The following is a 15,284-nucleotide window of genomic DNA, read 5'->3' on the forward strand; positions in this document are numbered from 1 at the left end:
GCTTAAGTACATATTTGAAGTACATGTGTTCCTACTCTCTACTTGTATCTCCGCTACATTTTCCTGACAGCTTTTGTTACTCATTACTTTCCAGGTTCAGATTATGTTATATAAAATATATATAAACTAATAAATAATATATTATATATTATTAAAGGTTAAAGGGGCCCTGTTATGCTCTTTTTCAGGTGTGTGGGAGATAAACTCCCCCTGGAGTGAGCTTTGGGATTCTAGCCTTTGCAGACTATTTAAATACACAAAAACCTAAACAACACACTACAGGAAAGGGAATCACCACCAAAAAGCATAATAGGGCCCCTTTAAGATGTCCAGCAGCAGTATTCACATTCCAGTAATTGATAATGATTCTGAAATAGGCTTCTACGCCCAATAAGTACTTTTACTTTTTAAAGTATTTTTTGATGTCAATACTTTTGAATTCAGGGGTTTTACTTTTCCATTGAGCTAAGATCGTATTTCAGGAGATTGGGCGTGGGGAGTAGACGTGCTGACCATGAAGTACTAATCTAGAAGTCACAGGTGAAAAAATATTAAATCGACATGGTTCATGAATCAGTTTTATTACCAAGTGTTTTGGAACGATTCTGCTCTGTCCTAAAGAGATATTTAAAATGTGTTCTATAGCTCTACCCACTCACATCTATCTAGTGTCTAAAAGTTGTTGTTTGCTTAAGACTGGTTCCTTTTTCTAAAAATGTTGGTCAACAAGTATTTACATGCAGCAGGAAAGTGGAGGATGTTGGTTGTCCTCTCAAACCTTGACTAATGACCGGATTAAGGGGGAAATGGGGCTGAATTGTAATCCCCACGGTGAGGGCTGCACTTTCAGTAAGCTTGGCCAATAAATCTGTGGGAGGGTCCACTCTTCTTTGGCAGCTTTTGTGTTTCTGCAACAGTTCTGCTCTCTGTCCTTGATCACAGCAGCGTGAAAGGCTGCATGCTGATTGGGTACTGCACATTTTTCTTCACTTAATTCTGACACTTTTACAAGTATATTGACTATAGGCTTTTTTATAGATATAAAGAGATTACAATGTGCTGTTCAGAGAGCAAAAGAAAAGGAACAATAGACAAAGTAGCAGACAAACAAAACAAGACTATACAAGACAAACAAGACTCTAACCTAACCCGCTCTTCCCTAGCGTCATTTACATACATGAGAAATGCATTTCAGTAACCTGGTCCAACACAACCATGTTAATAAATGTACAATTTGCATAACAGTAGTTGATGTCCTGTGGCCCTTCTTTGATGTATTGTGTAACTCACTGACACTGTGGACTCTCACGGCATTATGGGTATTCAGTATTTTTATGTAAAAAGCATGTTGCTTATTTCCATTCTAGAATAATCACTATGTCTTGCATACAAGTGTGTATGTAACCCGTGACCACAGAAGGACACCTGACAGTTCCTCAGGAATTGTTTATCCCCCAAGACACATGACAAACAATCACAACAGAAATATACATGGCTATAGGTTGCATTTGCTCGGGGATACAAATAGGTAAAGAAAGTGATTTTAAATAATGTGTACAGAAAATGCACAATGTATAATACATAAGAGTCATGATACATACATACATACAGACATGTACATTTAAATGTGCTCATATCTATATCCTTGGTGGTATGAATAATAAGACATACACTTTTAAAACAAATACAGACCCAGTACAATGAAGGCATCATTGTGACCTTTATACCTTTAGTCCCATTATTGCTGAAAAATGCAACAACAAAAAAAAGATTATCCCTACTCTGACTATTCTTATACTATTATCATGGTCCCCTACCAGGAATTCCAACATGGAATAGTATACGGTAAGGTCAATTGTTTATTTTCCAAGTTAACCATGATAAACATATGGAAAATAAGTATACGTTAAATCTTAAACGTGGATACAATATAATAAAATGGCATTTAACAGTTTGCTACTATTCAGCTGATTCCGAGTGTGTACAGTTAAAGGGGCCCTATTATATGTTAGTTATGTGTTTGTGCATGTAAATGGTCTGCAAAGGCTAAAATCCCAAAGTTCACACCAGAGGGAGTTTCTCTGTTACTTTAAAGCATGTAAACATGTGACAGTAGAGGTACAAAAAACAATTTTTACATTGAATATAAGCACAATAGGGCCCCTTTAATGTCTATCTCTACAAACATAATTTATTTTAGCCAGGTAACATTATCATTTTTTAAATTGTTATTTTAATATCACATTCGTGCATTAAATTCAAGTGTGTATGTCTTATAAGGAAATCTTCCACAAGCCGGGAGTCGGCAATATTAACTATCAAAGGAGTCACTTTTGAAAAATAACAAAAAAAACTGTCTGGAGTGGAGAAACATATCTGAGCCTTTTAATGAAGTTAATGCAGTGTAAGTATAAATAAGCCTATAAACATTACTTATTGGCCTAATTGAGTATCAATTGTAAAAAAAATGTGTGAGAATGAGCGAGTGCCGAAAAGCCTCAGGAGATTTGGCAGGAAGCTCCTGGTGGGGGAAGAGGAGAGTGCTCTGGACAGCTCCCAGCAGCAGGGTCAGCACCTTGGAGAGCACCGTGGCGCTAAGTGCTGACAGTCCGACCACATGAGGCCAGTCTACAGCGCTATTCATGATTATTATTTTCCAACATTGCATTTCCATTACAATACTACCATGTTTTGTTGTGTCCAATAAGAAAATGAACTACAACAAATGTATATTTGTTAATTCTACATGCAATAACTGAACAACAAACTGGTTGTTTTCAGTTCTGCTTCCCTGCATATTGTATGACTATACACATGTGCATAATGTATGTATATGTGTATAGCAGTCAGTGTTTATGTGGGAATACCTGGGTATAAATGTGTGCATGAAAGTATATTTAGAAAATCTTCCATCTGTTTTCTTTTACCCCACACTATGAACTACTACTGTATATGAATTGAAACAAGGGTAAGCAACCGGAAGCAATAATAATAACACATCTTAGTGATCTCTGCATAACATTCACTTGTAATCAGCTTTAATTTAACTTAAAATATCTTAGTGTTAACATTTGTTATTAGCAATATTTTTTATTTGATAGTTTATTTCTATTTATTTTTTCTCTGTTCTGTTTTACCTATACTTACCTATACTAAAAACACAAGTTTGTATTATTAGCATATTGCTTCTGTTAATGAACTTTATTAAAAAAAAGAAGGTAACCTTCTTTGACAATAAATACAATATATTTTCATGTACAAAATAATACATAGCCTTACCTCACCTCCGCTCAGACATTTTCTCACCATACGCACACCTGTAACTAGGTCAACAAGAGCTGCAACAAGAGGAGACTGCGTTGTTCCATTAAGGAAGAGTTCATTCAGCCAATCTTCTTTTTCCTTTAAAGCTGCACAACAGTGGAACTCAATCCCAGTAACGATTAGAGAACAAAACACCTGCAGTTTATTTAAATCTAACTTAAAAACATGGTTAGTGGAAAATCAGCTCTGTCAACACTGACACAATCTGCACTTTACAACGCTCTGTTTGTACATGTGCCTTGACCTGTTGCTATCTGTCTGCTTTGTGAATATGTATTTTAGTTTTGTTTTATGTTTTTATATATGCTTTTATCATAATATAAGCATCTCTGTTGAATGTTGTTTTACTGATTGTATTTACCTATTTTTGTTTTTAGGATGACTTTCAACATCTGTCCAGGGACTACCGACGAAAAATAGCCTGTTGGCTAACTCTGGCGCATTTACAGAAATGTCAATCAATGTGCGCTGTCCCTGTCAAATAAATATATAAATAAAAATATGGTGGGAAGGAAAAACTTATAACCAACATTTTGTTTTCCTTTTTTGTTGAGCTGCTGTTAAGAAATAAACAAACCAGTATATTAGAAAGTACTGAATATTCTTGGACCAACAAATAAAACATGCTCTCCCATGGATTCCAAAATTGGATATGTTAAGGTGGCAATTGGTTTCTGAGTAGTGATTAGGTTGAATCTTTGAAAAAATTAACCTTTATCAATTGCAAGAATTGTGGAAGTTACTGCATTATCTGCCAATGCCCATGTAGATTATAGAACATCAAGTATTTTATCATGCAACCGTTGATGGAAGCCCATGCCAATGTCTGTTTCTAGAAAGATACATGTAAGTAGGCTTGAAGAAATCACATTTACAAATGTTAAATGCATCAATGGTGTGATCACAAAGAACCTGACCCCGAAAATACCATCAGTCGAGCCGTAAGCGAGTGAGTGGACCTTGAGCAACAGAAGTTCTGAATAATGCCTATGATTATGGAGAGAAAAACATCTATAGGTGCATGATGTACTTTGAAAAAATTGTTTATTTCAACGACACATTTTCTTTTTATTGGCTGGGAAGTGTTTCTTTAATAGCTTTATTCTCTGTACGCTACATTGCCAGTCGATTTTCTCCTGGGTGAAAATAAAGTAGCCATGACATAAAGTGCCTATAGTAAACTTTAGAAAGGACATTTGAACCCAGCTGTCCCTTTTATTCCTGTGGTAATTGGCCATAAAAGCAATGATAGGATATGTGAAACATAACCAACGCCTCTTTACTTTACCATGATACCATACTGTGTCAGATCACTATAGACATGATATATACGCAAACTATTCATGGCAACAGAGACGTGAAAGGTTCATCTTAACAACCTAATGTTACCATCTTAACTGCAGCCATTAGCCACGGTGTGCTTTGGAAAACAGCCACTGTCTCCACCTCTCTATTCATTCTCTTCCTCCCTGCAGACTGCCTCTCAGATATACTGAATTAGAAGAGGGAAAGTGCAAACAGGGAGGAGGGGGTGGGGGGTGTAGCAGAACAATTGTTCCCTACCTCAGCAATATACGATATGGGTGGGAAATGAACGTGTTGGACTGGAACCGAGGAGTCAGTATACCTTATGTGTTCTGATACGGCCAGTTATGCATGGCTGGAGGGATTGTACTCATACACGTCTGACCTATTAGTCACAGAATGACCATCTCCATGGACCATTATGTTTGATGGATTTATACCATAGGACATAATGGTGAAAGGGGTACTCCTTTCTGTAAACAAATCTATCCAAAACAGAGACTTCTATTAACACTCTAAAAGTAGCTCAGGGCTTACAATCGTCTCTCCAATTATTGATGCCAAATTGCTAGCTTGCAGCCCGATCTGGAGCCTTGTAGGGTGGCCTAACAGAATGAGAGAATGTGAAGCCTCTGGATGATGAGAAACAGCAGCCTGCCTGCGCCGCAGTTGGCAAGTCCGAGCTCTGCCTGGCTGTAGTTATAATCGCCCTATTGGTTTAAATCCACTTTGTGTAAGTCGCACAAGGCCCTGCCAGCTTACAGGAGGCCCAAACCTGCTCTGGTAGCAGATGTTGAGGAAATGATATGTTTTTTTTTCTGGATTCTGTGTGATATTTGAGCTCAACAGCATGGTAGAAAGCGCCGGTGCTCCTGACCCTTTCCGCTGTGAGAGGTATGAGGGGTGACGGTCAGAGGAAGTTCAGTTAATTTTTGAACCCCAGCAGTGTGGATCCTAGATAATTGTGATTCCTGCCCATGACTCCTCAAATTCACCGAACTCAATGTACGTGTGTCTCTAGAGCTTTAGGCTTAAACAAACAGGTACAAGTTCTCTTCTGATCTTTTGGGATCTTTTGGGATCTGTCGGTGTGGATGTGAAAATGTTAACAGATTTTAGAAGTCTTTCTTGTCTTGGGGTTTTTCCCTGTGTAGTTTGCGGTTTTTATTGGCATGGGTGCAGGTTTAAAAGAGATATCAGAATTAGAAATAATGAGACAGTGGTTTAGCAAAGTAGGTTTACAAAGGAAGTTGCTTTGTTGTATAATAATTCATATGTGAATCTCTGTACTCCCAAAGCGAGAGCTGTGTCCGGGTCCTCGGCAGTAAGTCGGACCCATTTCCGGTGAGGGTTGGCCTCCGCCAGGGCTGCGCTTTGTCACCAATCCTGTTTGTAATATACATGGATCGGATTTCGAGGCGTAGTCGTGGGGGGGGGGGTCTGCAGTTCGGTGGACTAAGGATTGCACCACTGCTTTTTGCAGATGATGTGGTTCTAATGGCTTCATCGGTCTGCGACCTTCAGCACTCACTGGATCGGTTCGCAACCGAGTGTGAAGCGGCTGGGATGAGGATCAGCACCTCCAAATCTGAGGCCATGGTTCTCAGCAGGAAACCGATGGACTGTCCACTCCAAGTAGGGAATGAGTCCTTACCCCAAGTGAAGGAGTTCAAGTATCTCGGGGTCTTGTTCTCGAGTGAGGGATCAATGGAGCGTGAGATGGGCCGGAGAATCGGAGCAGCGGGATCGGTATTGCAGTCGCTTTACTGCACCGTTGTGACGAAAAGGGAGCTGAGCCGGAAGGCAAAGCTCTCTGTCTACCGGGCCATTTTCGTTCCTACCCTCACCTATGGTCATGAAGGATGGGTCATGACCGAAAGAACGAGATCGCGGATACAAGCGGCCGAGATGGGTTTCCTCCGCCGGGTGGCTGGTGTCTCCCTTAGAGATAAGGTGAGAAGTTCGGTCATCAGGGAGGGACTCGGAGTTGAGCCGCTCCTCCTTCGCGTCGAAAGAAGCCAGTTGAGGTGGTTCGGGCACCTAGTTAGGATGCCACCTGGGCGCCTCCCTAGGGAGGTGTTCCAGGCACGTCCAGCTGGGAAGAGACCAAGGGGTAGACCTAGGACCAGGTGGAGGGATTATATCTCTTCGCTGGCCTGGGAGCGCCTTGGGATCCCCCAGTCAGAGCTGGTTGATGTCGCCAGGGAAAAGAAAGTTTGGGGCTCTCTGCTGGAACTGCTACCCCCGCGACCCGACCACGGATAAGCGGGAGAAGATGGATGGATGGATGGATGTGAACATAGTAAGGATATTCAGTTGTAAAAAAAACAACAACATAGAAACAAGAAATCTATACAAAATCAAATTTTACAAAATAACGCTGAAAATTCAAATATGTGCAGTATATCCCTTTATTTGCTCCCTTGAAAGAAATAAGAAAGGGGAAAATAGAAGGGTGAGCAGAGTGGGCATGCACTAGGACCCTGAAGACAAGCAGAGTCTATACAAAGCCCCCTCTCCTCTGCCTATCTACTTGATTTGAACCTGCTTGAGGGACAGCTACTGAGGCCAGCTTTTGTTCGGTAAGACTTGTTGGTTTGATTATATTTTATAATGTGTGCTGAGGGAAAAGAACTTGGAGCAGTTGTTAAGGCCCATCAGCCAAGAAACATGATTACAGTCCCCTGTGAGCAACTGGGTTCCTGTCCCAGCAATTGTTCCAAACAACCAGAGGCTAAAGTACTAGAAAGGCCAACAACTGTTTTTCCCTTTTGTCCTCATGTTGTAGAATACCTTTTTATGTCTGCTGTGTTAAACAGGGCTCAGCCATGCAGAATCCAATTTGAGTCCATGTCTAGTTTTGGAAATTCACTGTTTCCAAGTTACTCACTGGTGTAGTGACAACATATTCAATAAGTTACTAGTGTGTCAAATACTCTCCTACAAACATATCTAAATGTAAATGTTTTGAAGTACAAATCATGCAATGATGCACATCATAGGATTTCCAAGTGTGTTTTTTCAACCCAGTCTCAAGGCATTTCGTGTTAAAGTCACGAAATGTAATCTATTGATTCGTGTTCACCAACACGATTTTCCCCTTTTTTTCGTGTCACACGAATCACAATGTATTTCTATTGGTAGTGTATTTCGTGCCTGCACCACGTCTTTTTGTCCGGTCGGGTCTTGGAAGACCGGAAGCTGTGTGGTTCATAAAAACATGTTCTTACTCAATATCAAGCCACAATTATTGTTTTTATTTGAATATGTATAATGTCTGACTTTTTTTGCCGTCCGCGAGGAAAAGAAATACTGAAATCTGTATTTTTTAAATCTTTTTTTACTTCTAATTTGTTATTCTTTTCTAAATAACACACTGTTATTTACTCAACAATAACACACAATTATCCTTTTTTTTAATTTATTTGTTTCATTCTATAATCTTGGGCTTTCAAAATAAAGTCATTAATAATATTATGTATGAAATTATTTTGTCTATTAACTAGAGTGCCGGGTCATGTTATGACCGTCTTTTCTATGTTGCTGTGGGGTTTTTCCATCGGTTTGAGGTTTAACATATCAAAACAGTACTGAGTAATAAGCCAATAAGTAATAAGCCTTATCAGCATCAACATAAATCAAATCAAATCAAGTTTTATTTATATAGCACATTTATAAACGATTTTTGGTTGAGCCAAAGTGCTGTACATATAATAAAAATAGCCTACAGTAGAGATACTTTACAGCAAATACAACGGCACAGATTGTTCAGAATATTAGTATGAGAAAAACGACACCCTCTATCCTTAGACCCTCACATCGTACAAGGAAAAACTTCCAGAGAAAACCCACAGTTTAAAGGGAACATGGGAGAAACCTCAGGGAGAGCAACAGAGGAGGGATCCCTCTCCCAGGACGGATAGACGTGCAATAGATGCCATGTGTAAATCGAAGAGATAATACATTTTACAGCATATAGACCGAATGTTAGGAAATGCATGTGTCTGTAATAAGATCCTGTGGAAGTCATCAGGGAAGCAGCATGACGAGACCCAAGGCAGGACCGCAGAGACAGGTTCAGCCACGACCCGAAGTCCACGACTTAATCCAGAACTCAGGATAGAGGATCCAAGACACAGGACTACAGCAAGAGGATCAGCCTCGACTCCGGATCCCGGCGTAGATATAGATACAAAACAAGAAAAAAGATTTAATAATAATTGCGTTGCCAGGCAACAGCTTGGGTTCATGTTCATTTATAAACTCTTCAACTAGAACCCTATATATTTAAAAACATTTTAGAAGGCCTCACAAAATACTTTAATGTCAATTTAAATTTAAATATGAAGGAATGTGTGTATAACAAAATACATCCGTCATAAACAATAACGGAAACAGACGTCTGTCTATATATGGGACATTTTGAGCGGCATTGCGATACACACCCACTGAACTGATTACCCAAGATCCTCAGCTATGGTTGAAGCTCGGTTATTGGATGTTTTAGCTGCAATGCACGTTGGGATATGGTGTTTATGCGATATGAAAACCGAAAACATTTTTAAAAAAAAGAAAATAATACTTTAATCCAGTGGTTCTCAAACTTTTTCTGTCAGGAAAAAAAAAAATGTCGGGCCCCCCCAACACAAATAGTCAGTCTCAGTGGCGGCGCCAGAGATTTATTTTGGGGGTGCTGTGGGGTAGCTTGACGTTTCTTAGAGGGAGCTCAAACATTTAGGGTTTCCCGTTAATGTACTGGTCGCTACAGTGGAATTTTCTACTGCAACAATCCCCACGCAAATACACAGTATACCCGCGACTTTCACAATGAAGGCTCGATAATCAGCTCACGGCATATAGGTGTAAGCAGGGGTAAAGTGCTATTTTTACAGGTGGTGTGTGGACCTCACATAGGGGGGTCCAGGGGAAAGCTCCCCCGGGAAGATTTATTTTTAAATATTGAAGTTAAAAGCATCAATCTGGTGCACTTTGAGAGCAAAATGAAGAGATCTATGGATACATCTCTCAACACCCATTTGAAACAGAACTGTAAACAGATTTAATTTTTCTTTATGGATATTTTACAAATCACCCTTTTAAACTTTATTCTTTTTTTACTGTCATATAGTATTTCATACCTGTTTTTCATTTATTCTCTTATTTTTGTATAACTATAATGATCATATAAACGTGTGCCTCAGAAATAATTGTTTACATTAATGGTGACCAAAACATTTGAGACCCACTGAGATAACACTGACAGAGTCCTTTAGCTCACTGAGCCTCTCAGTCTGACAGGAGAGGACTCTCCTCCACTTTGTTGTTGAATAAACTCCTTATATCTGTTAGCGTAGCTCGCTAGCACCAGAAGCTAACAACAACGATCTCCAGTACCGGTGCGCTCTTGCTCGCGCACACAAAATGGCTCGTTACACACACACACACACACACACACACACACACACACACACACACACACACACACACACACACACACACACACACACACACACACACACACACACACACACACACACACACACACACACACACACACACACACACACACACACACACACACACACACAGAGTCAAGCTTTAATGAAACACAGAGACCCAGACGTAATAGTACTGTACTGCATCATATTATTTTCGAATCAATCATTTTTAAAATTATGAATTTGAGAACCACTGCTTTAATCCGAGTGTGCTTGCTTTTCTCTTTGAAAGCCATCACATAACACGGTTCGGCTGCATTAAATATTACACATCTGCCGTACTTTTCATATCTACTTTATTTATAGAGCCTTGATTAGAAGACCTTTGGACAAACTGGAAGAAATGCCGCCGAAACTGAATACGTGACGTGAATCATAAAATGTATCAGCAATTACACAACATCTTCAATTTCTCTTCACACAATACGTCTCCTTGCAGTATCAATACTAATTCGGCTGACTTTTATATTTGATCCAATTGGTAGATGCACAGCTGATAGAAAAGGACTTGTAGTTTTTAAAGATATTACTGATTTTCTTTGAATATCAGAATGTAAATACTGAGTTGAAAGAATAGTCAGGGGTTTTGGGTGATGGGAGACACATCTATGGATTCAGAATTTCAATAGCTTACTATTAAATGACTGGTATACCTTTCTGTCTGTGATGTTTTACAAATCAGATATTAATGTGTAGAAGTAAAACATGTCAAATAATATAGCCTTCTAGAATACCCTGGAACCGAGGGAAACTCTGAAAGAATACACCCATTGGCTACAAATCAATATATGATTGGTTGATCAAACTGTCAATCCAAATGTACGCTCTCATTCAGTGCAACGGCCAGGGCATTCTATCATGGATGTAGAATACCTTGGTTGAAGAATATTCTACCCAGAGACCCAGAACAAGATCTGATTGGTTGCATTTCTTTCAACACAAAACCACTGAAATGCGTAGTGCATGGACCGAGAAGGATAAACAAATCAACATAAGACTGTAATATTACAGATCAACAACACAGATACGATTCTCATTTATTCATTTTATATACATTTTATTTCATTTTATTATATAAAAAAATGTTTTTATTTTATGTTCCAGGTATATTCTCTGAATACATTAAAGGCCCTGACGGTTCACCACTGCTATTAAATAAAGCTATTCTGACCTGAGCTATCATGTGAGTATATATTAATTAGGGCTGTCAAGTTAGCGCGTTAATAACGCGTTAACGCAAAAAAAACGTAACGCCACTAATTATTTTAACGCGATTAACGCATGTGTATTTTTTGTCCTCGTCCGCCCGTAGTTTCAGAACGCATCGAGTTTAAAATACCATCTACAAGCTGATGCTGACAGCCCCGCTCCTGCCGCCCGCTTGCGGCAGACCACACTCCCACGCTCACCGGCCAACACACTCTCACTCCCTAAGCGTCCAGGAGCGACGTTTGGTCAGTGTCCGTGGCGTCCAGTTGTGACGCTCCTAGGCTCCTTCAGCGTCATAAAGGGACGCAAATAGCTTTCAACTGATTGCAATGTATGCTCCTTGACCTGGCGGCTACACCTCCTTGGACGCAGAAACCGCTGTAAGTAATAATCTTGTTTAATTAGACTTCTCTATTTCAGTTATTCTATTCTGTATAATTGTTCTGTAGTTATTGTAGCTAAAAGGGCACTTTTGAGAGAATTTAAATCTCAGATCTGACCACGTGAAACTCTCACTGCCTCCAGTTTCTGCCTGGGCTGCATTTAAATCCGCACGCCCTCTGCGTTGATTGTGCGTGACGTGTAGAAACAGCTGGAGAAACCAGTTCTCAGCTGACAAAGCATTTAAATAGCGGTCTCAAAAACTGGTTAATTCAGTGTGCTCCTTGACCTGGCGGCTACACCTCCTTGGACGCAGAAACCGCTGTAAGTAATAATCTTGTTTAATTAGACTTCTCTATTTCAGTTATTCTACTCTGTATAATTGTTCTGTAGTTATTGTAGCTAAAAGGGCACTTTTGAGAGAATTTAAATCTCAGATCTGACCACGTGAAACTCTCACTGCCTCCAGTTTCTGCCTGGGCTGCATTTAAATCCGCACGCCCTCTGAGTTGTCGCCCATCAGCTGTAGAGAGTTAACTAATTAGAGGGGCGTGGCACCATAGCTGTGAGAACTCAGCAATCAGGCGTCCATTTAGGCAGCTCTTTCTTGAGCGTCAGCGGCAGCGTCAGACAGCCGAAGACCGACAAAGTCATTGGAGTCCTGCGGGAGTAAGACCGACAAAGACATTGGAGTCCTGCGGGAGTCACGAGGGTGGCAAAGAGGAGGCAAATCCTACTCTAATTGAGCTAAGTATCACTGGTGTCTTATTCTTATTTTTCTTTTGTTTAGCTTTCTAGCCCCTCATGCTATAATCATGTGTATTTTCTCCATTCCTGTTCATGTGTCTTCTCGCAATTATCACTGGCCCCGTGTATCTCCTAATCGCTATAACCGGCCCGCTCTCGTCTATCCCACGTGCTCCACTGAGATCCAGCATCTAGTTTCAGGTGGCCTGTGGAACTGCCAGTCAGCTGTTCCTAAGGCTGACTTCATCTCTGGCTACGCCTCCCTGCAGTCCCTGGATTTCCTTGCTCTCACTGAGACCTGGATTACTCCATCCAACACATCCACCCCAGCAGCTCTCTCCACAGCATATTCCTTCTCCCATACACCCAGACCCACTGGCAGAGGAGGTGGCACTGGTCTCCTGCTCTCTTCCAAATGGAGCTTTTCCCTCTTCAAGCTACCTACCTTCACTCCTTCCACCTTTGAATTCCATGCCGTCACAGTGACCCATCCTATACAACTAACCATTGTTGTTCTCTACCGTCCACCAGGCGCCTTGGGGGACTTCTTAGAGGAATTAGATAATCTCCTCTCACACATCCCTGAAACTGGCCCTCCCGCTGTACTTCTCGGAGACTTCAACCTCCAGACGGGGAAGATAGACGAACTAACATCTCTGTTAACCACCTTTGCTTTCTCACTGTCTCCGTCTCCACCGACTCATAAAGCTGGCAATGTCCTTGATCTCATATTCTCAAGGCACTGCGCTACTTCTAACCTCTCTGTAAATCCGCTCCACACCTCCGATCACTTCTTCATTTCATTCTCTTTACCCCTTTCCAAACATAACAAACTAATCTCTTCGCATCCTGCACTTGTCCGCCGTAACCTCCGTTCCCTCTCCCCCTCTACCTTTGCCTCCTCGGTGCTCTCAGCCCTCCCTTCCTCTGACTCGTTCCAACTCCTGCCTCCAAACTCTGCTGCAGAAACTCTCCTCTCTACTCTCTCCTCCTCTCTGGACTCTCTCTGTCCTCTCACATCTCGGCAGGCTCGTCAGTCCCCTCCTGCTCCCTGGCTAAATGACGCACTGTGTGCTAATAGAACCGTCCTTAGGGCAGCAGAGCGGAAACGGTGGAAATCCAAACACCGTGACGACCTCCTAACCTATCAGGCTCTCCTCTCCTCTTTCTCTGCTTCGATCTCTCAGGCAAAAAGCACTTTCTTTCAAGATAAGATCCAATCTTCCTATTCCAATCCTAAAAAACTATTTTCCATCTTCTCCACCCTCTTGGACCCTCCCAAAGCCCCTTCCCCCTCCTCCCTTCTGTCAAGCGACTTTGTTAACCACTTTGAAAAAAAGGTTGACGATATTCGCTCTTCTTTTTCTGACTCACCTCTACTCACCGCCTGATCACCTGAGCCACCTTCAACTGGCACACTAACCTCCTTTTCCCCTCTCTCTCCAAGTGAGGTTCTTACCCTCATTACCTCTGCCCGTCCTACCACCTGTCCTCTGGACCCTATCCCTTCAAACCTCCTTCAGACTATCGCTCCTGATATTCTACCGTTTCTCACCCATTTCATCAACACTTCTCTAACTTCTGGTCACTTTCCAAACAGTCTCAAGGAGGCAAGAGTAAACCCTCTCCTAAAGAAACCCACTCTCGACCCGTCTGACGTTATAAACTACAGGCCTGTCTCTCTCCTCCCGTTCCTGTCTAAAACACTTGAACGCGCTGTCTTTAAACAACTCTCCCGTTATCTCCATCAGAACAACCTTCTGGATCCGCACCAGTCTGGTTTCAAGGCAGGTCACTCCACAGAAACTGCTCTCATTGATGTCATTGAGGAACTGCACACTGCTAAATCAGCCTCCCTCTCCTCTGTCCTCATCCTGTTGGACCTGTCTGCTGCATTCGACACGGTGAACCATCAGATCCTCCTTCACACTCTCCAAGAACTTGGAGTTTCAGGCTCTGCACTTTCCCTCCTCACCTCATACCTCAAAGACCGCACCTACAGGGTTACTTGGAGAGGGTCGGAGTCCGACCCTTGTCAATTAACTACAGGGGTCCCTCAGGGCTCTGTTCTTGGTCCTCTCCTCTTCTCCCTGTACACAAACTCGCTCGGATCTGTCATTAGCCCGCATGGTTTTTCATACCACTGCTACGCTGACGACACCCAATTAATTCTGTCCTTTCCCCGCTCAGAGACCCAGGTCGTCGCACGCATCTCTGCTTGTCTAGCTGACATCTCTCAGTGGATGTCCGCTCATCATCTCAAGCTCAACCTTGACAAAACTGAAGTGCTTTTCCTTCCGGGAAAAGATTGTCCCTCTCTTGACCTAACTATCAACATCGGCCCCTCTGTTGTTTCCCCGACCCAGATTGCAAGGAATCTGGGTGTGATCCTAGATAACAACCTGTCCTTCACTGCAAACATCGCTGCTACAACCCGCTGCTGCAGATACACGCTTTTCAACATCAGGAAGATACGCCCCCAGCTGACCCAGAAATCGACGCAGGTTCTGGTCCAGGCTCTCGTCACCTCACGCCTAGACTACTGCAACTCCCTCCTGGCTGGTCTACCTGCATGTGCCATCCGACCTCTGCAGCTCATTCAGAATGCAACGGCTCGTCTGGTCTTCAACCTTCCAAAATGTTCCCACACCACGCCGCTCCTCCGCTCCCTCCACTGGCTTCCGGTAACTGCTAGAATCCACTTCAAGACACTGGTACTTGCGTACCATGCTGCGAATGGGTCTGGCCCTTCCTACATCCAGGACATGGTTAAACCGTACACCCCAGCACGTGCTCTACGCTCTGCATCAGCCAAACGGC

This window comes from Pseudochaenichthys georgianus, chromosome 21 (genome assembly GCF_902827115.2).
Source record: "Pseudochaenichthys georgianus chromosome 21, fPseGeo1.2, whole genome shotgun sequence".
NCBI lineage: Eukaryota > Metazoa > Chordata > Actinopteri > Perciformes > Channichthyidae > Pseudochaenichthys > Pseudochaenichthys georgianus.